The sequence below is a fragment of the Equus quagga genome, chromosome 6 (genome assembly GCF_021613505.1).
Source record: "Equus quagga isolate Etosha38 chromosome 6, UCLA_HA_Equagga_1.0, whole genome shotgun sequence".
Taxonomy (NCBI): domain Eukaryota; kingdom Metazoa; phylum Chordata; class Mammalia; order Perissodactyla; family Equidae; genus Equus; species Equus quagga.
The window spans coordinates 105,706,948-105,732,561 of NC_060272.1; the positions used below are offsets into that span (position 1 = coordinate 105,706,948).

Below are 25,614 nucleotides of genomic sequence, written 5' to 3' on the forward strand. Positions count from 1 at the left end.
AATGTCTGCTATTCTCCCTTACAAAATCAAATACACTAAGTGTATTAGCCTAAAAACATAATTGCATATGGAATTCTACTGTTCATATGAGCATATGAACATTCATGCACACACATTCGAAACACATGCGCACGCAAAGTTAAGATGACCAAATATTTTCAAATATTTTCATCCATTACTTCAAATGAATGCGTACCTCCTGATGGAAGCCTTCACAAATATTTTTCACAAAACATCTTGACTGGTTAAATAGTGCAGATGTTTTGAAAACATTTTTCTGGCATGAAACATGATCACAGGTTTAGTAAGTACAGCCCAGCCAGTGTCTCGAAGGCATCAGTGTCTTCTCGCAGGGGGGTAGCCGTGAATGTAGATGCAGAAGGGGAGAATGGCGCTCTTTTAAACAATGTTTTCTTGAAAGCACAAGAATTTTTTTTTTCAAGAAATCAGGATTTTTTAGCATTTGCCAATTGTTTCTCTTGTGGTTTCAGTGTAGAATAAGATGGAAGGAAGATCCTAGGGTTCTACAGTCCTTTGCACAGTCCATCTCTGAGTGCCCACGAAATACTAGTTTCAGGACACCCCTCGGATGCCGAAATTCGCGGATGCTCAAGTCCCTCAGTCAGTCCTCGGTATCTGCGAGTTCCGCATCCAGGGATACAGAAGGTCGACTGTACAGATGAGACTATTGTCATCTGTGAGCTCTTGGCGGACAGGGGCAATTTTACTTTATTTTCAGAATCATTGTCTTTTTTTCTCTGAATCAAAACCTAGGAGAGTACCTGGTACTTAATACATATTTTTTTAATCTGTGAAAGCTTTCTTCTGTGTATTGATTGCATACCATCCCAGAATAGATAAAAAGCTTCAAAATTTATCTAGTTCAATTCTTCTTCACCAGATAAGCTCAGAATTTTTTGTTTTGTCGTGATTTCTTTAGGGTATACCTCGAGTTTCTGGTTTTCCCCCACTTTTATATATTGCAAAATGACCACCCACATATCCTCTGTACAAATATGAGAGGAGAAGGTCTTTTTAAGCATAACATAAAATCCAGAAACTATTGGTTACTGACATTTTTAAAATCTACCTATGGCAAAAAAAAAATGTTTAGATACTTTAAACAAAATTGAAAAGCAATGATCAGCTGGGAAAATATTTTCAACATATGTGACAAAGACTTAATATCCCCAATATACAGTAAGCTCTAAAAACTAAGAGGAAGCAAGCATCCCAATTGAGAAGTTAGTGAGAGTAATCAATCAATAGGTAACTCATAACTAGCAAAATGCCAATAGCAAAAAAATGTGAAAAAATAATGAATCTCAGTAATAATCAAAAAATGTGTAAGAATGAGATCTTTTTATCTCTCATTGTCAAAATTTTAAAAATACATATTGACAATATCAAATATTGGAAAGGGTGTGAGATGACAGTGGATGGCAGTTACTAGAATGGGAATTTCTGTATTTCTGGAATGTATTCTGCCTGTATGGTTCAAAATTTAAAATCTATGTATTCTTTGCTAGATGTTCTACTTGTAATAATTTCTTCCAGGAAGTGCTTTGTCAAGTGTGGATGAACGGAGACTCAAGGACCTACATCTTAGAGTGGTTTACTATAGCTAGAAAACGCAAGGAAGCTGCGTCCTTCCCTTCATGGCTGGCTAAATCAAACATGGTACCTCCACGTTCAGGTTGCAGAACAGCACATATAACATTATCTCAGTAATCTGATGTCGTGTTTATCTTTGTGGGAAGCTGTTTAAAAAGACACACACCCAAATGCCATCAGGGGTTTCCTCTGGAGGGAGAGATCTGGACTCACTTTTATTTTTCCTTTTACAAAGTCCTGACATTTGAATTTTCTATGTGACTCTTTACTTTTATAATCAGAAAAAAAAGCTATTTTCATTCAGCAAAAAGAAATCAAACACAGACACACTATCGTTACTAATGTATTTTACCACATTCTCACTCTTGGTGGGTATTATTCATTTAATATCTTTACTTATTAAACATTAACTACTACTTCATTCAAAATATTTATTTAGGAATTACTGCTCCAATAGAATCATTATTGGAATTCTTATTTATTTTTTAAATCATTCATGGAAATGAATGTTTTCTCATGTTTTTTGTTTGCTAATCTTATAACTTCTTGTGTTGATTTCCTTTCCTGTCCTTTGACCATGTTAGTACATAAAACAAACATTCTAAATGATTTCTGTTAACTAATGTGAGCAAGATTTTAGGGGAGAGTGTATAATCAACCGAGAAATGTGTCTTTTTAAATTAAAGAATTTATATTAGAGGGGCTAGCCCCGTGGCCGAGTGGTTAAGTCTGCACACTCCACTTCGTCAGCCTAGGGTTTTGCCGGTTCAGATCATGGGCGAGGACATGGCACCACTCATCAGGCCATGCTGAGGTGGCGTCGCACATAGCACAACCAGAGGGACCTACAACTAGAATATACACCTATGTACTGGGGGGCTTTGGGGAGAAGAAGAAGAAGAAAAAAAGAAAAAAAGAAGATTGGCAACAGTTGTTAGCTCAGGTGCCAATCTTTAAAAAAAAAAAAAAAATTTATATCAGAAAAACGAAGGAATACAATAAAAAATTATTGAGGAGCATATATAAATCCCAGACCAGGAAATATCACTACACTGGAGAAAGTCGGGTGGATTGGAAATCATTTCCAATGTACTTTGTGCTAAGGTACAGAGCATCTACCCTGCTATCAAGTTATTATTACTAGTAATAATAATAATAATACATTTGCGGGACACTCTGACTCCCTTTACAAACCTCTCATTTCATCTTTTCAATGACCGAATAAGGCTGGCTGCTTCTGGGCATTTACTCCTACCCTGCTTTTGTACTTGGCTCTCATCAGCAACACCCCTTACTGCTTCTTCAAAGGGCAAAGCCTGATCTTCTGGTGGCAGCAAAGTAACGCGGAGAATAAGTTTGTGCGCACAAAATTTAGTCAGCTTTAGGAAAGCCCAGAGCCTTGTCATTCCCTGCCCGAGGAAAAGCCTCTTGTTCTCCCAGAGGACTCTCAAAGAAAATCATAATGATGCTGAATCCAGATGCCTCACTCTAGCCTCCACCTCAGCCTCATCTGACAAAACTTCGAAAAGCACAGAAAGAAATCCGGATCTATCCTTTTTACATTTTACAAGTGCAGACAAGTAAATATGGAAAATGCCACAGGGCAAGATCAAGAGACTTGTCCTTGCTTCTTAACCAATATTTCTCTACTTCTCCACATATATGCGCCTTCCCCTTTCAGCCCACGTAAATGCAAAAGTCCAGGCTCCACAGGAAAGCTACAACACTAGTTGACCAAGAATATTAGATATCAGTCATGGTCTAGAAGAGAGATTCTAAAATATATTGTTATATATAAATTTCTGGACAGAACAGAACCCATGACCTAATAATATGGCATATAAACCAATTCTTCGCTAAGTGATCCTTTTAATATTTTCCAATCTAGAAATAGGAAGTTAGTCTACCTAGGAAATGTGTCTCCTAGAAAGAGATAATTAAAAAATGATTACATAGGCAGCACCAATATAGAAGGGATAAAATATATAAACAACTGTGCAGTTATTATTTGAAACAAATTTAACCACAGTAAATGAGTATAAAGAAAAAAAGGACAGGAATACAGAAATACAAGAAATCTAATATTAAAATTAGGCATCAATACGGATCATATTAATAACATAACTTCTTAAGAGATGTCACAAAATAGTAATAAATGATATATTCACAGCTTCCTCCTCTCCTCTATCTGGTAAGGAGAATTTTGTATTTCATAGATTTGATTCTAGGCTTTTGAAGTAATGATAGGGAAGAAAAACTGAAAATGGATTGTTCGATTCAGGTTGAAAGGGGCCAAACGATAATAGCAGAAAAGAAATGAATAAAATGGGAAGATAAGCAGCAAAAGGAAGAAAGGACTTGGAGGAGGTTTTAGAGTTAAGAACTGGGGTGGCTGCCATACATGAGAGACAGAGACAGACAGAGATGGAAGAGGGGCTTGTAAGACATCAGTCTCAGAAGAACAACACTAATACCATCAGCATTATTTACGATTACTGAAACAGTTGTCTGGTGGCTTTGGTTTGGTTTGGGTTGTTTTTTTTTTCCCCCAATTGCTCTCTCCTTCCTCTACATTCTGTTTTCTAGTTTTACTAAGTCTACACTGTGAAATCATAAGTCATTACATAGTAATATTGTTCCCTTTTGGCCCTCATTTAATAACTACTTCCTGCTCACCACCATTCCTACATAGCTGTCTCTCTAGTCATTTCAGTTGTAAACCCAAAGCAATTTTCTAGTAGAATCTTAGGAAGGTCTCACTGAAACAAATTCTTTAGCAGATTCCTTGGGAGGGCTCATGGGAACAATATTCCCCAAATTCCTGCATGCCCATGATTGTCGTTGTCTTTTTATATTTTTAAAGGTCAGCTTTTCTGGATATAAAATTCTTGGCTAAGATTTTCTTTCTCTGAGGATCTTTAATATGTTATTCCTTATACAGCATTACTGTCAAAAGTCTAAAGATAATCTAATTTTCATTATCTTACAAGTAATATACTAATGTTGTCTAGATAGACAAAGGATTTTTTCTCTTTCTTTAGAGGCCAGTAATTTTTACCAGAATGTATCTTATGCTGGCCATTCTAGATCAATATTTTTAGGATAAAGTTTATTTTTTCAATTGTTTTTATTTTGGCAAAATTTTCTCAATTATAATTTTACTATTTTTTTCTTCATTCATTATTGTCTTCAAAGACCCTTATGTGTGTGTTGGATCTTCTTTGCTTATCTTCAATGTTTGTAACTTTGTTTCTATCTCTTTTACATTTCCTTTTACATTTTAAAATTTTCCATCTTTTCTCTTTTATTTGATGTATTTTCTTATTCCCCCTAATTTATCCTTCCTTTCTAAAATTATGATTTTATTTTTAATTATTTTATTTCTAATTATTTGTTGAATTCTGTCATTTCATTTCTGAGTTTTTCTAATTCTGATTTGTGTTATTCTTTCACACCCTGTATAATTTTCTGAATGTCTCTTAATTTGTTTTGCAAATTAATCTTACAGACGTATTTTTGGAGCATGTCCTTCTAGCATGCTTTCATTGTTAGTAAGGATGTTCTGCCTTTTACTGCCTTTTTTCTTATAGTACCTCTGTATGGCATTTGACCTCAATACTTTTCTGTTGCTCATTTTTATGTGAATATCATTTTCCTGAACTTGTAAAGGGATGAAAATTGCACATATAGTTTTATAAGAAACTACCATATTCTTTCCCAGAGTGACTGTGCCATTTAGTGTTCCCATCAGCAATGGATGAATGATCCAGTTTCTCCACATTCTTGACAACATTTGGTGTTGTCACTATTTTTGCTTCAGACATTCTCATGGTTGTTCAGTGGTATCTCATGGTGTGTTCAATTTGCACTTCCCTGATGGCTAACTATGCTGAATGTCTTTTCATATGCTTATTTACCATCAGTATATCTTCTTCGGTGAATGTCTATTTACGTCTTTTACCCATTTTTTTTACTTGAGTTTTGAGAGTTCTCCATATATTCTAGATACTAGCCCTTTGTCAGATATGTGATTTGCAAATATTTTCTTCCATTCTATAGTCTGTCTTTTCATCTTCTTAAGAAGATCTTTCAGAGTAAAAAGTTTTTAATTTTGATGAGGTCCAATTTATCTATTCTTCCCTTTGTACATCATCTTCTGGAGTCAAGTCTAAGAACTCTTCACTTGAGTCCCTTGACCTTGCTCATTCTACAGTTTCATTGCATCTTACTGGACAACTGTGACAATCTTTCCATTGCTATCTGCTCAGGCAATTAAAAATGAGTTCACACTACTCCAAGCTGCCAGATTACAATTAACGAAGCACATGTGCAGTCATTGCAATGCTCTGCTCAAACCTTCAAAGATTCCCCCACTGAATATTAAAGTACAGACTCTCCTGCCTGAAACTGTAAATCCCCCAGGCACCTTTCCTGCTTTGTCCAAACAACCCCCACCCCCCAACCCCCTAAATATATACCATACTCCAGCCAAACTAACTACCAGCTGCTCTTCAAAAGGGGCTTATGATTATGGTGGCAGTAGAGATGTGAATTGGAAGAGCAGGACTTCTGAAGTGTAAGATTCTTCCTACTGTCCCTGAAGAAGCTGCTTCTCTCAGACTTAAATTTAATTTCCTTTTGAAAGTCTCTTTAGGGTAACTAAATATTGTAGTGTCTACATTCTTTCTGGGCAGAATTTTCTCAGATCACAGCTTTCTCTTTGTGGTTTCTAGAGACTATAAACTATCCTCTTAAAATCACTCAGTCGGGGATAATTGTTCTGATGTGAATTCACCAGATATAACAGCAAAAAATTGGGAGCTTCCAAAGACACCGTATAAAATAACAACTTTGCTGTCAAGAACTCTTCTACAGATTCATTTCTGTTTTCTCCATGCCACAGGTGTGGGGGAACCTGATGTCTGCAAGCCTTGGTTTGGAGATTTATTCATACACACACGTGCAGCTAACACTTATAAGCATCTGCTATAAGCCAGTCACTATTGACTGGCACTAGAGGAATATGCAAAGATAAATAAACTGTAGCCACAGCCTTGGGAGAGCTCGCAGTGCAAGGAAAAGAGGTCTGTTCAAATGCTATGGAACCCCAGAAAAACAAGCAGCTAATTTTGCCTAGGAGATCCCTCATAGGAGACATTATGCTGGACTTGAGCTTTGGAAGAAAAGTTAAGACCTTTCCACATAGTAAGGAAAAAAGGTGGAAAGGTCATTCCAAGCATAGGGAACAGCCTATGTAAAAGGCTAGTGAATGAACACATCATGAATGAATACAGCAGATCTGGAAATGAGGAGTAGTTCCACGTGATTTGCAGGTGGAGTAATGAGTGTTAATACATCGGTCTGAATAGGAAGACTGGAGCAGGGATTTTAAAAGGTTTTGATTTGCTGCAATTAATGTTGCCATTTTGACTGACAAGTTGCTCATAGAGAGAATGGGGCAACTGAGCAGCTAGCTGCCTTATTTGAGAACTTTCACATCCTTTACCTCACTTGTTCCTCACTGCTATGTCATGAGGTGGGGCTCCTCATGCCCATTCTGTAAACAGGAAACCTGAGGCTTACAGTTTTGGGGGATTTACTTAAACTCACATTAGTCTGGATTGCTTCAAAGTCTGTTCTCATTGCTCTGCATTATGTAGCTCCCTGTGACAAGTAAAAAGACAGGGGAAAAGGACAGATAAAAGCATTTCAAAATTTCTCAATACATGAGCTCTGAAATCCTGTTTTCAAAGCAATAAGGTGCAAATATCCCCTTTTTCTACTCAATCTTAGCTACTCTTAAAAGCATTTCAAACCCACCTGCTCCATGAGGAATATGGGACCATGCTAGCCCATAAATATCACCCTTGCCAGAAACTGATTAAGGATAGACTTCTTTCCACCCTTAATTTCCTGCCATAAATTATTTATCTGCTCTTTTTGAACAAGTCCTATCTCCACCTTAATTGATAATCTTCAGAGGACTTATTCATGTCTTTTTACTTGACAATCCCCAGCTCAATGCCTTGCACACAATACATATTCATGAAATGATGGTTCCCCAAGTGTGGATCAAGACTATTTGACCTGACACTGAGAAAAGTTTTGAAAAGACTCTGTAGCATCCTCTCCAAAAAGATTATGGAGCCCAGCTGGTTTTACAAGGAATATTTTATCAAATGGTTGAGGTAGTGTTAGTTTCTATGCTACTTAAGCTGCTCCAGAACAGAGGAAAAGATGGAATTCATCCTAAATCATGTACAAAGTCAATATAATAAAACTTGACAAAGATACCCCCAAAATAAATACTAAATTCCATTATGAGGACCGGCCCCATGGCTGAGTGGTTAAGTTCATGCGCTTCAGTTCGGCGGCCCAGGATTTCGCCGGTTCAGATCCTAGGCGCAGACATGGCACCACTCATCGGGTCATGCTGAGGTGGCATCCCATATAGCACAACCAGAGGTACTCACAACTAGAATATACAACTATGTACCAGTGTGTGGGGGGGTGGTTTGGGGAGAACAAGAAAAAAAAGATTGGAACAGATGTTACCACAGGTGCCAATCTTTAATAAATAAATTCCATTATGTCGGGGGCCGGCCCATCGCCAAGTGGTTAAATTCACACACTCCAATTCGGTGGCCCAGGTTTTCACAAGCTTGGATCATGGGCGTGGACCTTGTACTGCTCATCAAGCCACGCTGAGGTGGCATCCCACATAGCAGAACTACCTACAGCAGAAAGACCTATAACTAGAATATACAACTACGTACTGGGAGACATTGGGGAGAAGAAGAGAAAAAAAGATTGGCAACAGATGTTAGCTCAGGGCCAATCTTTAATAAATAAATAAATAAAAATAAACTAAGTTAACAAATAAATAAATTCCATTATGAGTATGGAGTGAAGATGGAGATGACCTAGGTTTGAACCCTGGCTAGAGCACTTACTAGCTTATTTCCTTGGGAATATTATTTAACTTTTCTATAACTATGCTTTTTATTCATGATAACATAATAAACAAAATAATAGTACAATGTGACAATACAGGTTTAAAGTTGAACAAAAGTGATAATAATGATGATGATGCTCACATTTATCATTTGCCCAGCACTGTCCTAAGACCTTTAAATGAAGTAACATCTAATCTTCACAACAACCCTGAGGTAGATATTAGTCTAATCCTCACTTTAAAAGTGAAGTAACTGAGACAGTAAGAAAAGTACCACAGTTCCATAACTTTTATATGGTTGAGACAGGATTTGAACACAGGCAGTCTGGCTCCAGGTCTCATACTATCTGGAACTCCTCTAGTCATTAATATTAAGGTCATATTAACATGTTGAAGGAAAATATGTGACGCACTTTATCAATGCAGAAAATAAAGAGCAGGAGAAAAAAACAAAAACTTTCACTCACACACAAGACTTAGCAATCTGGGGTAAACTTTTATTACAATAAAGAATATTTGCATCAAACCAAAAGTCAATGTTGTTCTTAAGTTTAAAATTAATTTAAAGTCACAAATAAGACCAAAGAATTTGAACAAGTCTCTATTAATTGACATTGTTCTGAAAGTTCTAGCCAATGCAATAACACATGAAAACAAACAAGAGGTATAAATATTAGAAAGGAAGTGGTTTGATTGTGGATCTGAAAGAATCAAGAGAATCAACTTAAAACTTCCACTAATTAGAGAGTTAAGAAAGGGAACTAGTTACAAAATAAAATTACTAAACAGTTGTTCTATGTATCTGCACAAAAAACTATTAAAAATATAATTTTATTTTAAATAGCAACAAAATTATAAAACAATTAGAAATAAAGTGAGTAAGAAATGTGAAGGACTAGATCATATGAACAGAAGAGAACTACAAAAGCTGGGGTAAGCAAAAGACAAATAAATGCAAAGTCTTGAAGTTGCCTGTAATTCCAAGATTTTCAGTCAGTGTGTGTGGCGGGGAGGAAACTGACCCATGATTCTAAATTTTGCTCAAGAAAGTAAATGGACGGAAAAAGCCAAGGATTTCTTTTTTTTTTTTATGGTTAGGGGGAGGCAAATAGATAGCCAGATACAGTATTATCAGAAATTAAAAGTTAAATAAGAAAGCTATGTAGTACAGATACATCAGTAAGCAAACGGATGAATGTCATAGAAAAGAAAATACCAGAAATAAAGTTATCTAAGAATTTAGTATTTGACAAAGGTGACATTTCAAGTTAATGTGTAAAGGATTGCTTTTTAAACAAATGATGTAGCACAACAGTTGAATAAAATTTAGTTCCATGACAGAGGGAAAGTTTTATTAAATGAGAGGAAATTTACCTTTCTTTTCTCTTTCTCCATTCTGCTGGCTGCAAAGCAGATGTGATGACTGGAGCTCTATTAGCCGTTTTGCAACCATTAATATGAGTAGAGCTGAGTGGCAGAGTAATGAGTTGAAAGAAAGCTAGGTTCCTGAAGATTTCCTAGAGCTAATCCGGTACTGTTAACCACTGAGTTTCTTTAATGTGAGAGAAAAGTGGACTTCTATTTTTTTAAGACACTGTTACATGGGAGTTTCCTGTTACATGCAGCAAAATTGAATCCTAACTAATACAGATTCCTACCTAGCAATTTACACTCAAATAAACATTTACTTTTTAGAGAATAAATAGCCATTTTCAAAATAAGGTAGAATATAGAAAAGCATCTCTCAAATCTTAGAATAGAGAAGGCTTAAGTGTACATGCAAAGGCAAAATATGTAAAGAAAATTTGTGTAGGAATCAAACTTTTTCAAATGGGATCGTTTTCTTTATTTCTTTTTCAGATAATTCATTGTTAGTGAAAAAGGGTGTTTTAAATGATGAAAGAGGTACATGAAAAAGTAGACACAATAAAGAAAAAACAAGAAAGATAAAGAAAGCATGTATGGATATAAAATGGAAACAAATAGAAATTTTATAAATTAAAAAATTAAAACAACAGATGAGTTTAAAAACAGATTAGATACAGTTGAATAAAGATTAATGAACAGAAAACACAATTAGACAATTTTATAGACTGCCTCAGGGAAAGATACAGACAGAAAATGTGAAATCAGTTAAGAGACTGAGGACATAACAAGAAGATCTAATACACATTTAATAGGAGTTCTACAAGAAGAGAATAGAGAGGATAGGGGAGAAATAATACTTGAACATATAATGGATGAAAATGTGCTAAAACTTATGGAAAACATGAGTCATCATATACTAGAAGCATGAGTTACCACCAGGAAAATAAATTCTATCTTTAGATACACAGTAGTGAAACGTCAGTATACCAAATCAAAGAGGAAATCATGAAAGCAGCCAGAAAATAAAAAGCAAATCAACTACATAGGAATGGAAATTATACTGACAATTGACAAAAGAAAGGAGGTTGTTCCTATTATAAACAATTTTCAGGATCAGAAATCAAGAAAACTATTTTTTTACTTAGAAAGCTGACCCTCTGGTCATAACATGTGAAATGTATTAATTCCTATGAAACCAAAGGCTCAAAGCCAAAGTTTAGGTTTTATATCAAGCTCTTTTTATAAAATGATTGACTCGAAAGACACCAGAGGTCATCTTACCCAACTGGCTCATTTAATAAATAAGAACCAGAAACTCAGGCTGTAGAGTGATTTGACCAAGACCATATAGTTGGTTAACAGCAGATATGGGACTAGAACTTTAATACCCTCCATTAACCTCCTTGTAAGTGGAAATCTTCAAAGTTGGGATTTTCTTTAGTTGGTTACATTTGCCTTAAAACACTTATTCAAAAAATCTTAAATCATCTGCCAATTTATGACGTTCACATCTACACGGCCTCTTACACTAATAATGATTACCACAGATTAGAGAACAGATCAAAGGATGGTCAGGCAAATCAGAAACTCTGGAAAGTCAGAATTAGCTCTTGTGTAGTTTGGATAGCTTACTGCAGAGACACTCCACGGGAACTGGTCCTCTCTACCCAATGTAAGAGACTGCACAAGTCTCTCTTGCATGCACTATAATAGCATTGGCATTGCTCAGCACTACTGAAGTCCTGTGGCTATGTTGTAGTTGTGCTACTTCTGCCTGGAGAAATCCGAGAACATGCTATCACCTTCCTTACTACCTTCAGGTGGTAAGTAATTTATGCGAGAGTCAAGATTCTGGATGGTAGTAGGGATAATTTACACATTGAAACAGAAATACGCTTGGGAATATTAAGCTCAAGTTACCTCTTTACCAAGTAAATGAGGAATCTCTTACTATGAGTTAATCCTGGAATCCTAGAGCTGAAAAGAACTCAAACTCTCTAAATTGTTGCTGCTCAAAGTGTGTTCCACAGACCAGTAGATTTAGCATCACCTGAAGCTTGTTAGAAATGTAGATTCTCAAGCCTACCCTAGATTCTGAATGAGAGTATGTATCTCATCAAGATCCCAGATGACTCACATAAACAAGAAAGTTTGAGAAGGACTGCTCTAATCATCCAAAATCAAGGGTTGTCCATCCTATTTTTTGTGTCACACCTCGTATTTCCTTTTTATTTTCCCTTCTGTTCATTCATTCCTTTATAGCACATGTGCCTATATTCTTAGCATCTTTGCTATTTGAAAAATAATATTCCTAGAAGTGACCACTAGACCTCAAAACACCATTAGAACCATCAGACATTTGACTAAATCACTTCCCCATTCAAAAATAATTTCTAACACCTCTAAATTAAGCTTAATTCAATGATTGCTTCAATTACCCTTGAGAAATAGGTAATTTAACATTTTTGCTCTTTTGTATGCATAAAGTTTAAGCTAGGTTCCTGGGACTAATTCCAATGCGGGGTGTAGGGGGGTGGTCTCCCCATACTAACAAGCAATTCTCTAGACACCAGCAGGGTATCTTGAGAATTCAATTCACTTCTGACCCTACCCAGAGATAGCATCTGATTCCATAGGTTAAGGGTTCAGTCCTACAAGACTGCACCCCACCCCTACCCCACCACTTCAGAGGCCACTTGCAAGCTGAGGTTGTCACCTATACTTCTGACTGACAGGTATAGAACAGAGGTTCCCATGACCCCCTCTTTTGGTTTGATTAATTTGCTAGAATGGCTCACAGAACTCAGAGAAATATTTTATTTACTAGATTACCAGTTTATTACAAAAGGATATAACTCAGAAACAGTCAGACTGAAGAGATGAATAGGGCAAGGCATGGGTAAAAGGAGTGGACCTTCTATGTCCTCTTTAGGCTTGCAACTCTTTCAGCACCTCCACATGAAACCAAAAAAAAAAAAACAGTAGAAAGGATCAATGAAACTAAGAGCTGATTCTTTGAGAAGACAAACAAAATGAATGCAGCAATACATTAAAAAGATCATACACCATGATCAAATGAGATTTATGCCAGGGATGCAGGGATGGTTCAGCATCCACAAATCAATCAAAGTCATACACCACATTAACAAAATGAGGAATAAAAACTACATGATCATCTCAATAGACACAGAGAAAGCATTTGACAAGATCCAACTTCCATTTATGATAAAAAACTCTCAATGAAATGGGTATAGAAGGAAGTACCTCAACATAGTAAAGGCCATATATGACAAACCCACAGCCAACACCATACTTAATGGGGAAAAACTGAAAGTCATCCCTCTTAGAACAGGAACAAGACAAGGGTGCCTACCCTTGCCACTCTTATTCAATACAGTACTGGAGGTTTTGGCCAGAGCAATTAGGCAAGAAAAGGAAATAAAAGGAATCCAAATAGGCAGTGAAGAAGTGAAACTCTTGCTCTTTGCAGACTACATGATTTTATATACAGAAAACCCTAAAGAATCCATCAGAAAACTGTTAAAAATAATCAACAACTACAGCAAAGTTGCAGGATACAAAATCAACTTACAAAAGTCAGTTGCATTTCTACACTCTAATAATGAACCAACAGAAAGAGAACTCAAGAACACAATCCCACTTACAATCGCGACAAAAAGAATAAAATATCTAGGAATAAATTTAACCAAGGAGGTGAAAGACTTATACAATGAAAACTATAAGACACTGCTGAAAGAAATCAATGATGACATAAAGAAATGGAAAGATATTCCATGCACATAGATTGGAAGAATAAACATAGCTAAAATGTCCATACTACTTAAAGCAATCTACAGATTCAATGCAATCTCAATCAGAATCCCAATGACATTCTTCAGGGAAACAGAACAAAGAATCCTCAAATTTATATGCGGCAACAAGAGACCGCAAATAGCTAAAGCAATCCTGAGAAAAAAGAACAAAGCTGGAGGCATCACAATCCCTGACTTCAAAATATACCACAAAGCTATAGTAATCAAAACAGCATGATACCGGTACAAAAACAGACACACAGATCAATGGAACAGAATTGAAAGCCCAGATATAAACCCACACATTATCAACAGCTAATCTTCAACAAAGGAGCTAAGAACATACAACGGAGAAAGGAAAGTCCCTTCAATAAATGGTGTTGGGAAAACTGGACAGCCACACGAAAAGAATGAAAGTAGACCATTGTCTTTCGCTATACACAAAATTAATTCAAAATGGATGAAAGACTTGAAGCTAAGACGTGAAACCGTAAAACTCCCAGAAGAAAATATAGGCAGTACACTCTTTGACGTCGGTCTTAGAAGGATCTTTTCTAATGCCATGTCTGCTTGGACAAGTGAAAAAAAGAGAAAATAAACAAGTGGAACTTCATCAGACTAATGAGCTTCTGCAAGGCAAAGGAACAAACTGAAAAGACAACTCACCAACTGGGAGAAAATATTTTACAAATTATATATCTGGCAAGGGGTTAATCTCCAAAATATATAAAGAACTCACACAACTGAACAAAAAAAAAACAAACAACCCAATCAAAAAATGGGCAGAGGATATGAACAGACATTTTTCCAAAGAAAATATGCAGATGGCCAATAGGCACATGGAAAGATGTTCAATATCACTAATCATCAGGGAAATTCAAATCAAAGCTACACTCAGATATCACCTTGCACCTGTTAGAATAGCTATAATCACCAAGACAAAAAATAACAAATGTTGGAGAGGATGTGGAGAAAAGGGAACCCTCATACACTGCTGGTGGGAATGCAAACTGGGACAGCCACTATGGAAAACAGTATGGAGATTTCTCAAAAAATTAAAAATAGAAATACAATATGACCTAGCTATCCAACTACTGGGTATTTATCCAAAGAACTTGATATCAACATTTCGAAGAGACTTACACACCCCTATGTTCATTGCAGCATTATTCACTATAGCCAAGAAGTGGAAGCAACCCAAGTGCCCATCAAATGGTGATCGGATAAAGAAGATGTGACATATATATATACACACACAATGGAATAAAACTCAGTCATAATAAAAGACAAAATCGTCCCATTCCCAACAACATGGATGGACCTTGAAGGTGTTATGTTAAGTGAAATAAGCCTGACAGAGAAAGACAAACACTGTGTGATTTCACTCATACGTGGAAGATAAACAAACACATGGACAAAGAGAACAGTTTAGTGGCTACCAGAGGTGAAGAGGGTTGGAGGATGGACACAAGGGTGAAGGGGCACATTTATATGGTGACTGACAAATAATAATGTCCAACTGAAACTTCACAATGTTATAAACTATTATGACTTCAATAAAAAATATATATAGGTAAATTGCTATATAAACTTGGGCTGCAGAATATATGTATACCTTTTCCAGGCATGATATCGAAGACAGAAGCCGTGAAGGAAAAAACCAAATATATTTGACAGTCTATTTTTTAAAAGCTCATCAATTTAAGATAAATTAGAAACTGGAAATATGCTGCAATGTATAACAAAAGGATGATATCTTTAAAGACCCACAAAGAGATAAGCAACATTGTTGTTTTTATCAAATACGTGGGGTTTTTTTTACATTTTTAGTGAATGTGAGTTAAAATACAGAGAAATAGCACTCTCCTATGATGAGAGTGTAAATGATAGAATATTTGGGAAGGGTAATTTGGTAATATATATCAAAAGCTTTTAAAATAATCATGCCCTCTGACCCAGTAATTTCAGTTTGATGAGTTTATCCTTAGACTCTAATAAAGATTGTGCAGAAAGATTTAATTACAATTCTATTCATCATAGTGCTGCTTGTGCTTTTGGGAAATTGGAGAACTTTAAAATGTCAAGCAACAGGGGATTAATTAAATAGATCCTGGTAATCCACTTAAAGCAACACCATGAAATTGCCAAAAATAATATCAACCTGGATGGTTGTTCTTCATGTATCCTAAGAGAATAAAATGTTTTGTATAACCTAATTATATAAGGAAAAAAATTATACACTTAGAAAAGTGTCTGGAAGCCTAGGCACTGAAGCTTTAAGAGTGTTTTTTTTCTAGTAGGTAAAATTACGGGTTATCTTCTTACTTGTCTCCATTTTTTTGCTTTTCTAGTAATTAATATGCATAGCTTTCTTAATAATAAAAGTTATTTTTATAAAAAAGCGAAACAGCATATATCTCATATGCCTTGAAGTGGTAATAAGCACTTGGTATTATATTGAATTCAAAAAGCACAGAAAATGAATCATCTGTATGTATAAGACTACACTGAAATTGCACTCTAGGGAATTATTAGAATCCATCTGACACTGAATTCGCTAGGCGCACCATAAAGGATGAGAGCAACAAGACTGAGTGTGCCTGTCTTCCCACATTTCCCTAAAAATTCACATGAGTTTCCAAAGAAATGAGTTCATAAATAGTATGGTATTTATGCATATCTTCCTAACTCCTGTATTTTGAGTAGTCCGCTTTCCTAACTTGACCATCTGCCTTTTTCCCCTTAACTCAAGCTTTATCTGTTTAATTTTTCTGACAAATCCAGAACATGATACCTGTGTACAGATGAGAGGCTCTGAATGTCCAGCCACTCACAGACGAAGGCTACCCTCTGAAATACTACAGGCCCCAAATTTCTCTCTTCTACTTTCTCTCCTCTGCCATATTTCTAATCTAAAGTTTCCATCACTGTGACACCAGGTAAGGACCAGACTTCAGACTGCAGATCTGTTAGACTTAAAATCCTATGCCTAAAACATACGTATTCATATATATATTTCTATCTATAAAAATATACAATATATATTTGTGGGTTTAAAGTAGAAGTCGACATTAAAGAGAAAATAATTAATGGTAATTTGGAATGTGTTTAGTATCCAATTATCAAATCACACAAGTTTTTTAACTTAGGTCTCCTTAACATATTAGACACTACCGTTTGTATAAGTAGACTAAAGTATACCCTAATTTCACCATATTTTCAGTTCTGTGGAAAATATTTCTCATTGTAATGAGCTCTTAAATCATCCTGGAGAAGTAACTGAAATCAAGAAATAATTGTAGAGCCAGTCCTGATGGCCTAGTGGTTAAAGTTGGGCACTCTCAAGGCTTTGGCAGCTCAGGTTCATTTCTCAGTTCCGGAACCACACCACCCGTTTGTCAGTTGCCATGCTGTGGCGGCAGCTCATGTAGACGAACTAAAAGAACTTATAACTAGGATATACAACCATGCACTGGGGCTTTGGGTAGGGAAAAACAAAGAGGAATATTGGCAACCAATGTTAGCTCAGAGGCAATCCTTCCTCACCCCCCAGACCCCCCAACAAAGAAATAATTGTACTCCATCACAGATCTACAAATAGAGCCCAAATTTCCCCTTAGATATATTCTGGTATTTTAATTTACTTTCTCAAGCTGGTCTTTAGTCCTTATATAATGTTACACAAAAAAAAGTAGTAGGAATGTTCAAAGGCATAAATTCAATTCTTAAAAGCAAGTATTAAGGGGTGCTATAATGTCCCAGGTTATGCTCAGTAAGTAAGAGGGTAACAAAGAAGAGCCGGAAAAGGTTCTGCCCTCAAGGTGCTGGTAATCTCAATTTACAAGTGAACTGTTATAATTCGGTGTTATGTTGACAGTGTTGCAATATAATACAGTGTTATGTTGACAGTGTGTACAGAGGAAGAGCACCCACCCAGACTTGGAGGGGACAGGAGGTGTTCGAGAAGAATTCTAAGAGATGATTCTAAGTTGAGACTTAAAAAAATGACTAGGCAGAGAGATGAGAATGAAATGATGCAGGCAGAAGTAATAGCAGGTGCAAAGGCACAGAGGCATGAAAAAGCGGGGTATGTGGGGCAAATGACACTAGTTTGATGTAGCTGGAACACAGAGTGTGGGGCCAGGAAGGACAGGAGGAGAAAGTTGACAGGAGCCTCATACACCATGTTCATCCATCAGGCTTTAGTTGAAGGAGCAGAAATCATTCTAGCTAGATTAAACAAAAAGACATTTAATTTAGAGAAAACAGGGACTTAGAAGACCATTGGAAGGGTTTTGTAAGCAGTTTCTAGGCTAATTTTTAAGGAGTGATCCCTACAACAGCCCCTCCAAAATGGCCCTCCAATGAAGCCGCCCTCTCTGCCACGATCATAACATGGGGAATCTAGAAGCTACTGTTGCAATTGCTGGCTACAGGGCCACATGCCTTCAGCTACAATTGATGTCAGCAAAATGGTTGTTTCAGACCTAGCTCTCAACACCTAAGAAACTAAGGACCAGACCTTGGGAACTCTGCTGCCTCTGCCACTAAAACACATAGCAAATTAAAAAACTCAGATTTGTTCATGATAGAATGATCAGAAGTGATGCCTCTGCATCTGGGGCCACCTGCTTAGTGGAAAACCCTCCAGATCCTAGCATGCATTAAAGCTGCTACAAGAGAGTTAAAATGGAGTCAAGTCATCAAAACTATAATCTTCAGCACACCATGATAACAAGTCTGGGTTTCACCAAGGATTTTTTTTTTTTCGGAATGTAATTCATATACCATAAAATTCACTATTTTAGAGTATACAATTCAGTGGTATCTTTAATTCACAAGGTTGTGCAACCATCATCACTATATAATTCCAGAACATTTTCATCACCCTAAAAAGAAACCCCATACCCATGAGCAGTCACTCCCCATTCCTCTCTCCCTCTAGCCCCTGCCAACCACTAATCTACTTTGTCTTTGTATATTTGCCTATTGTAGACATTTTAAATAAATGGAATCATGTAACATGTGATTTTGGTATCTGGCTTTTTCCACTTAGTATAAGTTCAAGGTGCATCCATGTCACAGCATGTACTAATATTTCATTCCTTTTTCTGTCTGAATAACATTGCAATGCATGGATATACCACAATTTGTTTATCCATTCATCAGTTTATCCATTGATCAGCTGAGTTGTTTCCATTTTTTTTGTTATCATGAATAATGGTGCTGTGAACACTCTTGTACAGGTTTTTGTATTAACTTATGCTTTCAATTTTCTTGGGCGTATACCTAGGAGTGGAATTGCTAGGTCATATGGTAACTCTATGTTTAACTTTTTGAGGAACTGTCAAACTGTTTTCTGACACAGTTGTACCTTGTCACATTCCCACCAGCAATGTATGAGGATTCCAATTTCTCCACGTGTTCTAAAGCATTAGTTATTATCTGTTTTTTGTATTAATTTTATTATTGATATAGCCATTCTAGTGGGTGTGAAGTGGCATCTCATCGTGATTTTGATTTGCCTTTCCCTTATGACTAATGATGGTTAGCATCTTTTCATATGCTTATTGAGCATTTTATATCTTCTTTCTAAAAATGTCCATTCAAATCATTTTCTCCCATTCTGTGTATTGTCTTTTTGCTTTCTTTTCCTATGATGTATAAAAGTTTTTAATTTTGATCAAGTCCAATTTATCTGTTTTTTCTTTAGAGGCTTGTGCTTTGGGTATCACATCTAAGAAATAATTGCCTAATCCAAGGTCACAAGATTTAAGCCTATGTTTTCATCTAAGGGTTTTATAGTTTTAGATCTTATTTTTATTCACTTTGAGTTAATTTTTGTATATGGTGAAGCAGTACAAATTTTTTTTCATATGTGAATATCTAGTTGTGCCAGTAATATTTGCTGTAAAGACTATTCTTTCCCCATTTAATTGACTTGGCACCCTTGTCAAAAATCAAGTGACCATAGATGTATGGGTTTATTTCTGAACTCTCAATTCTAGTCCATTGATCTAAATGTCTATCATTTTTAAAGATTGGCACCCGAGCCAACATCTGTCACCAATCTTCTTTTCTCCTCCTCCTCCTCCTCCTCCTCCTCCTCCTCCTCCTTCTCCCCAAAGTCCCCCAGTACATAGTTGTATGTTCTACTTGTGAGTGCCTCTGGGTTGTGCTTTGTGGGACACTGCCTCAGCATGGCTTCATGAGTGGTGCCATGCTGGCGCCCAAGATCCAGACCAGCAAAACCCTGGGCCACCAAAATGGAGTGCAGGAACTCAACCACTCGGCCACAGGGCTGGCCCCTAAAAGTCTGTTCTTCTGCCAGTACCACAGTGTCTTGATTACTGTAGCTTTGTAGCAAGTTTTGAAATTGAGAAGTATGAGTCTCTAACTTTGTTCTTCTTTTGTAAGATTATTCTGTCTATTCTGAGTCCCTTGCATTTCCAAATGAATTTTAGGATCAGCTTGTCCATCTTTGCAAAAGAGGCAGTTGGATTTTTGACAGAGATGGCACTGAATCTGTAGATCACTTTGGTGAGTATTGTCATCCTAATAATATTTAGTCTTCCAATATCATCTTAATAAATTAAGTTTTCCAATCTATGAACACAGGGTGTCTATTTATTTGTCTTATGTAATTTCTTTCAACAATGTTTTGTAGTTTTCAGTGTACAAGTCTTGCACTTCTTTTGTTAAATTTACTCCTAAGTATTTTATTCAAACAATTTGCAATTTTTAAATATTAACTTCAGATTGTTCAGTGTATGAAAATGCAACTGATTTTTGTATGTTGATCTTGTATACTGCAAACTTGCTGAACTCCTTTATTCACTCTAACAGTTTTTTAGAGTGTGTGGGTTCCTTAGGATTTTTATATACAAATAGAAACATTTTTACTTCTTCCTCTTCAGTCCGGATGCCTTTGATTTCATTTTCTTGTCTACATTCCCTGGATAGAACCTCGAGTACAATGTTGAATAGAACTGGTGAGAGTGAACATCCTTAATTTGTTCTTGATCTTGGGGAAAGTGTTTCACCATTAAATATGATGTTAGCTGTGGCCACCAAGGATTTTAAGCAGTAGATTGAAGAGTTACAAGATCGGAAACACAGAGATGCAGGTTAATACCTGGCAGATTTACTTTCTCCACTTTATAAACTAAGGCCAATTCCATTATCATTCTGTGTCTGCTAAGCTTTTCAGTATGTTGTGTCTCTCCACTCTATGCTCCCTACAAAGAAGAGGCAGTTCTTGGCCTCCTGTTTCCAACGAGGTCACTCTTCTCCCAGCCCTCACACCACGTCTCCAGAAACACTAAGACACTGCTTCACAGTTCCAGTCAAAAGAGAACAGTTCTCCAAGAGAACTTTACTCACCTCTTTGCAGCCACACCACCAGAAACAAAGAGAGTAACGACCCAGTGCTATCTTCCAGCTGGTTGCCCACTTTGCTCATGTTCAGGATTTATCCCCTCATGCCTCAAACTCCCATTAACCTCATGTAGCACTATAATTTCAAGGCTCCCAGGTCATTCATTTATCTGACCCAGCATCCCATAATTCCGTGGTCTCAAACGCACCTGTACACTACCCTGGTCTTTTCCTCCATAAACTTCATCTTGTATCTGAAGTTCCCCTCATCCTCTGTTATGACAGAAATCTGGCTGACCCTTAATGAGCCCACTTCTCCTGCAGGCTTCTCAACTGAAGGCTATTTCTTTTTTTCTGGCATCATTATGTATTATTTATGTATTGCTGGTAATAAATTACCACAACCTTAGCGATTTAAATCAACACAAATTTATTAGCTCGCAGTTCTATAGGTGACAAGTCCTTTTCTTCACAACTAGATCCTTTTTCTCATTCAAAAATCAGTTTAAATATCACTTAATAAGGACTCCCCAAACATTCCACCTTCCGTCTTTCAGAGATTCCCTATCACATAACCCTATTTTAATTCTCCACAGAGCTTTAGCATTGTCTGATATTTTATTATTTATATCTTAGTCTATGATATGATCTCCATTTAAATATTTATTTGGTGATTTTTTTTTCCCTTTTATCTGGTAACTGTACCAAAATTTATTATTATACCTAATATTGTTTTCAGTTGATTCTAGGTAAATAATCTCACATTTGAAAACAATGATAACTTTGTGACTTCCTTTGCAGTGTTTTTGTGTGTGTGTGTGAGGAAGATTGGCCCTGAGCTAACATCTGTTGCCAATCTTCCTCTTTTTGCTTGAGGAAGATTGTCGCTGAGCTAACATCTACGCCAATCTTCCTCTATTTTATTTGGGATGCTGCCACAGCATGGCTTGACAAGTTGTGCTAGGTCCATGCCGGGGATCTTTGTACCCCGGGGCCACCGAAGCAGAGCACAGCAACCCAACCACTATGCCACCAGGCCGGCCCTGTTTCCAGTATTCTTTTTAAAAAATTTATTTTATTGCCTAAAACTTCAACGACACCATGGAATAAACATCAGTGAGAGTAGGCGTCTATGTTATGTTTTTAAATATTAGATTAATATCTCTATAGCTTGACCATTTAGTACGATGTTTGCTATAGATTTATACAAATTCTTTACCACATTAACAGAGTTTTTAACATTGTTTACTAATATTTTTATCACATATGAAGCTTGAATTTATTAAATTAATTTTCAGCATCTATTTATATTTCCTTCTCTAAGCTAATAATGTGCTAAGTGTGAAATTTTATTCATAGGTATTTTATGTTAAACTATCATTGCATTTTTTTGAAAAACTGACTTGGATATCATTAATTGTTGTTCTAATAAGCTATTATACTTAATTTGCTACGAGTTTAGTATATTTCACGTCTTTATTCCTATGGAAGATTAATCCATGGTTTCTTCACTCTTTTTGCCATATTTGGCTATCAGTGGCATGCTACCTCTTGAAAATGAGCATAGTGCCTTAGGAAATTGACAAAAATACTCTAACTTTGGATCCGTTTTAATAACATTGGAATTACAGGTTTCCTAAGGACATAATAAAAGTCTCCCAAATAACTATAAGTCCAGTAAAAAATGGCATTTAAAAAATTCCTCCAGAATTACACCCTTTCTTATCTTTTGGGTAGGCTTCCCAAACCCTACGCTGGTTTCTTGCTTGATAAAACAGTAAACCAGGGTTTCTCAGGTCAATTTACCCCAAAACAAGGAAGAGGGGGAAAGGGCAGGTGAGGAGGTAAGCACTCGGTCATTCCACTTTAAACTATATTATCCTCTGCATCACTTCCAGAGAAGTCTGAAAGGATAAATGCAAGATTATCTGTGACTTTTGCTGTTTCCCTGTCCTCGTCCTTTAATCCTAGATACAGGGATTGGTTATGGATTAAAAGCTACTTACTCTCAGTGCAGACTCCCTGGTTTCTGATGTTCAAGTTCCCACCATTTGGCTACGGAGAGAATCAGGGTTCTAAGGAATTAATTCCATTAATTCTTTCCCATAAATCAAAATGTTTCCTTTTAAATTTTTTATATCCTCCTCTTTGTAACTTGTTCCTTCATAATCACTTAATCACTTAATTAAAGTAGATGGACTTACTGCTTTATGGGTTTTTTTTCTAATTATGAGCCAGGTAAGCCTTAAGAAGAAACTGATCCTACTGTTTAATTAGCACCACCACAAAGAGCTGCAGAGGAACTATTAATTGGCTTATATCAAATAATTCCATATAGAACACTACTTAATTCAGTTACTTGGTTTACATTTCACAAATAATTAATCTTGGAAGACACACCAGGAGGTTGTTCTGCTCAAACTCAGTCTTCTGGATGTTTTAATGAGTTATGACTGTGGTGGATATTTGGCCTGCTCTTGCTTTAATAATTTTTCCAGACTAGAATTGATGTGGTCATGCTATATGGAGTAGAACTCTTGGTCTTGGTCTGCACATATTAACTCTACATTAGCACAGATGGATGTTTTTTCTTATGATAATATTGATCCTGCCTTTGGGTCTCTCTGCTTAACCCTTGTCCTGCGGTTCACCTCCAAGTAGAATACGTGTGCAGGGGTGCATGGGTGAGCAATGCAATGGGGTAAAGCATAGAGACTAGTTCTGCTCAGGCATGAGGGCTTCTCCCTCATCACCATCTTTACAAGACAATGTCAATTGCATGCCTAGCTCAGTTGATAGTTAAAGCATGTGACTCTTCACACAGCCTCAATGGCTGCACAAAAGGAGCTTATTCAGAAACATAATTTTAAATTCTTTACTACCCAATATCTATCAAAATATGGGCTAACAGTAATAATATTTAGGAAATTTTTTTAGGGAAGGCTTCACCCTGAGCTAACATCTGTTGCCAATCCTCCTCTTTTTTTTTCTTCTCCTCAAAACCCAAGTGCATGGTTGTATATCCTAGTTATAAGTCCTTCTAGTTCTTCTGTGTGAGCCACCACCACAGCATGACAGCTGACAGATGGGTAGCGTGGTTCCACGTCCAGGAAGTGAACTGGGACACCAAAGTGGAGACCGCCAAACTTTAACGACTAGACCATCAGGGCTGGCCCCAGGCTTGACATTTTAATGTCTACTGCTATATTAACCTAAATCATCAGAAGGATGTGTATCACACATCCATCCTTCCTTCTATACCTCTCCTCTTCCCCTCACCATTTGCCCCATATATTTTATGGAGAATGTGCGTTGATTATTTTTCCATCTTTACATTGATGGCTTAGAACTAAGCTCATGGTTCACCCTTGGCAAGTAAACAGCACAGTGCCATTTGTATGCTGCCCTTGCCTTAATATTGGCACCATTTCGCATCCTTACACTTTCTTTTCTTTCTTTGCCATTTGTAATTTAGTTTTCTTATTGTGTCTTATTTAAGTCTTTGTAAGTCTCCTTAAATTAATTTTGTAAGAAAATATGAAACAGACAAATAAGTAGCTCATCTCTCTGCCTCTAAAATTTCCTCCCTAATATTTATCCTCCCCACGGACACTAGTGAATTTTCTTTTTTTTTTTTGAAAAAGATTAGCCCTGAGCTAACATCTGCTGCCAATCTTCCTCTTTTTGCTGAGGAAGACTGGCCCTGAACTAACATCCATGCCCATCTTCCTCTACTTTATACGTGGGACGCCTACCACAGCATGGCTTTTGCCAAGGGGTGCCATGTCTGCACCCGGGATCCGGGCCGGCAAACACTGGGTGGCCAAGAAGCGGAACGTGTGAACTTAACCTCTGTGCCACCAGGCCGGCCCATGAATTTTCTAACATACACTTTTTATCATGCCACTGCCCTCCTTAAAACTCTTCAAAAGGTTTCCATAATACATGGGACTGATTCCAAATTCATTTGCATGGGGCCTCTAAGATCTTTCTCTAACCTCTTATTTCTTGTTAAGGAGGCAATGTGGCACAGGAGTTTAGAGTTCAAATCCTGGCTTCACCAATTACCATACACCGGTAACTGGACAGATTACTCAACCCCTTCCCCGGCCTCAGTTTCCTCATCTATGAAAAGGTAATAAGAGTTACTACCACATAGGTTGTTGGGAAAACGAAAAAAGTTGTTATATACAAAATATTAAGAACAGTTTCTGAGATTTAGTCAGTGCTTAAAGCCTATTAGCTATTGTTATTAGTCTTTACTCACTTCGCCATTAATTGTGATCTGTTCATAACAAACATTAAATACATTACAACATTACAAACTTACATCAAATAATTCCTACAACATTCTATGTTATGCCCCAGCCTTTGCTCACCTATCCTAGCAGGTGAACTCCTCTTCTGCCAGACCCAACCCAAGTGTTTAACCTCTGCAAACAGATAGATAGATAGATAGATAGATAGATAGATAGATAGATAGATAGA

At 36.7% G+C, this 25,614-nt stretch overlaps 1 protein-coding gene across 8 annotated transcripts in view; it reads right to left on the reverse strand.

The window, feature by feature from the left end:
* Positions 1-25,614, reverse strand: part of LOC124240600 (histone-arginine methyltransferase CARM1-like) — a 249,880-nt gene that overhangs the window by 157,195 nt on the left and 67,071 nt on the right. The window lies entirely within an intron of this gene.